The sequence below is a fragment of the Armigeres subalbatus genome, chromosome 3, assembly GCF_024139115.2.
Source record: "Armigeres subalbatus isolate Guangzhou_Male chromosome 3, GZ_Asu_2, whole genome shotgun sequence".
Taxonomy (NCBI): domain Eukaryota; kingdom Metazoa; phylum Arthropoda; class Insecta; order Diptera; family Culicidae; genus Armigeres; species Armigeres subalbatus.
Window position 1 is genome coordinate 181789445 of NC_085141.1, and position 3692 is coordinate 181793136.

Consider the following 3692-nt stretch of genomic DNA (forward strand, 5'->3'; position numbering starts at 1 on the left):
GATATTTTCCTCTGCGTTGGTGGGACGCCCACAAGAAGAACAGTGTAACTGTCAATCGGATGAATCAACAGAGAGCCGGATAGAGGCCGGCGGCTTTGTGGAAGTCCACGAACACGCTGGCTGCATGCGGTGGAATCGGACCTGGGGACCCTAAACTTTCGAGGAAACTGGAGGAACATCGCCCAAGACCGATGATTATAGCGCTCTACAATACGCAATTTAGCGTAGTAGGAAGTCCGCATGCAAAAAATTCTTCTTCTACGTTGGTGGGACGCTCGCAAGCAGAACGGTGTAATTGTTGATCAGATGGATCACAATGCTGCGTGGGAGGACGCCCGCATCCAAAATGTTTTCCCATGCGTTAATGGGTCGCTCGCAAAAAGGTTACAGTGGACCCTCCATGAGTCGATGTTCCATGACTTGATATCAACTTACGGAAGCATGATGCCATATTAAAACAAAAAAGCCTCGTTACTGTTATGATCCCTTCAAACAGCTTCCCAAGCAACAGCTGCTTCTAATCTAGATATTTTTGTGAGTCTATGGTCCCTTCAATATCGACACATGGAGGTTTGATTGCTGTGCAATTGTGGATCGAATGGATCACACAAATGGTTTAATTGTGGATCGAACAACTCTGCACATTATAAACGAGATTGTGGTTAACGAAGTTCACCAGAAGTTCCTTCTAAATCTTGGAAACTGTTTCTATACAAAAAATGTAAGCTTTTGATACAGATACTATATATAAATTGTACAGAATTGATAGATTTTAGTTTTAAAACCTTTCAAATTTTTACATGCCAAAATTTTACACACATTTTGTAAGGTTTTTATGTGGAACTGTATTCTGTCTGTCCGGTCGTCTGCCAGTGAAGCGAACGAAAACAATGTTCGAACAGTAGTGTTGTTTCAATTCGCAATAAAGTGTTGCAAATAAACTCCAAACCGTCGAAGGTTCACAATTTCGAATCCTTAATCCTTAAGTCAAATAAAAATCGTAACGTCAGAGGAAGAGAACATTTAGATGATTCAATTATTTGAAAATATGATTTCGATTTATTCTTCAAACATCAAACGTCAAAGCTGATCAAATTTCTCACGTCTCACCGTATCAGCATCGTGAATTGCAAAACAGGTGTTAGACAACTCTTAAAAACCATCACTTTTCACCCTGTTGCTAGCCGAATTAAACATCACAGACGCCAGAACTGTTGTGCTGTTATCGCAGTATCTCACAGTTCATAACATTTTCCATGTTAATGTTTAGTAGAAAAGCCGGATATCTAGCGCCAGCTTGCCTCGCTGCCTACATTCAACAGCTCATTCGCATGCAAACGGAGATACAAACGGCCGTTGCCCGTCGTCAGAGCCCACCCAGACAACAACGCAGTGAAAAGCCGCCCTCGATGGGGGTGTGAAAATCTTCAAAATGTGTCATAAAATGAAGCGATTATCTGCTGCTACAAATGATTTAATTAAATCAAGTATGCAAAACAGATTTCTGCGCCACAATCTGAACCATCTCGCGGACGCCACGTTCCTTCGGCTGTTGCCGTTGTTGTTCTTCGAGCGAATCGAGCCACACGAACTGGAACGATGTGATAGAAGCTCCAGCTCCAGCCCGCAGTGACGTGAGCCTTTCTCCCATGCAAACAATCATCGATAGCATCATCACCATCATCGTCGTCTTCGTTTCCACCCGCCACTGACTGGATCGATGACGTTCCACGTTCGTTCTTGTAGGGGGGAATGTGGCGTGAAAAGCCACATACTAAACAGGATGGTTAACTCACCGACTATTTGCTTTTAGTCTGTTTGGAAGAAGTTGATATCTCCTTAACATAACATCTCCATGGATCTCTAAGACTTGGGATAAACTAAGACAAATTTCAGTAAGAAGCTCGAAGCATATAGAATTCCGAGCAGATTTTATAAATATTTCATATGGAAAATTCAATCTTCCTTGACAAACTTGAGATTTCCATAAAGCTCGAAATTTTATTTTTTTTTATCTTTTTTTTTGTGATTTTTATCCTAATTATAAGTTCGAAATTATTTCTTAACATATTTGGCATATTTTATTCTATTCGTTTTAATATTCTTTTTTTTCGATGGTCCCCACTTCTCGATAAGTACTAGATCACATTGTTTCTAGGAACTTCTCTCAAATGGGCATAATCGACTCTCACCTTAATTTTTGGAGTGGCAATTGTGACACCAAGTGAAAAAAGTTCCTAGGTTTCTATAGTACTTGTAATAAGCTTACTGAACAACGAAATAAATATGATTAAAATATAGCATTGATGCGCACGGGGGATACTATCAGTATAATTGTACGACAAGAAGTTTATTTGAATTGGCCCACAATCCTGTTCAAAATGCATATTACACCATACTCCCCTTCAGCTTAAGACAGTGCGTTTTAGGTTGGGGCGGCAAAACGTTTAACACCGCATCGCCTTCGCCGTTGGTGGCCAACATCATCATCATCATTATTGTCGTCGTCCTCGTCGTTGTCGCGAGTGAGCGTTTTGTTCGATGGGTTTCCTCGAGTTTTATGCTTTGTTGTGGTGTTCAGAAAATGATGTGGAGTCGACATGAGACACCAACAACCGGAGTTCTGCGGCTGTGTTCTCACGTGTTATCCATATCCTTAGCCCAATCACTACTGCCGGTTGAGTAAAGTGATTGTATCTTTAACAATAACAACGGATGCATCACATTATTGTTGTTAAGATTGTATCATACACGATGCGTTCCCCAAAATCAATAGTAGACGTTTCCGACTGTAAAACGTGTAGAGATAATAAGACGAGGAAACGTTTTTAACTTGTTTAATTTTTGAAAATATTTGTCGAGTTGAGACTTTTGATATGAAAGATTTTATCTTTGCTGAATTAGTCTTAAGATATTTCATGTTAGAGGAACTTGAACACTTTTTCATAAGATTCAATAAAAAAATCTCAGCATCTCAGCTCCGTTTTGATGGATTGCGTTTGAGGCTGATTGTCTTTTCATCAGGATCCTTTTATCCTGCTCTGGTTTTTAAGCCATTAATATCAAGGAGGACAACGCTTTCGGGTCATGGTCGTCATTACCAAGGAGGGATTTCCTTCTAATTTCGATAAAGGGCGGCCTTGACGAATGTTTAAACATTCCAACCGTCAATTTTCAGATGCTCGCGGGTACTTATTAGAAATTCTGAAAATAATATTTCAATATCGTATCGAGTCTTTCAGACGAAAGATTAAAATCAGAGAGGAAGAAAACACCACACAGTTAAAAATTCTGAAAACTACACAAATTTACACTGTGTTCAATAGCCTTTAATTTTACATCCAACTTTTTCTTGTACGCAATATTGAATACAAGCTCCATAGTAACGACGACCTGTAATTTAGAAAAGTGATGGAAAAATGGGTCGAATCGAACGGAGCCTTTTTGTTACATCATATATGCTGTAACATTTTTATACTGTGCATATTTTGATAGAAGATAGATAGAAGGAAGAAGGAGGAAGGAAAAAGGAATAAGGAGAAAAGAAGAAGGGAGAAGATAGAAGATAGAAAGAAACAGGAAGATGGAAGGAGGAAGGAAAGAAGGAAGAGGGAAGTCCTTTTCGACTTTTTGTACCTTTTGACCTTTTGTCCCTTTGACGTTTTGTCCTTTCGACCTTTTACCCGATCAGC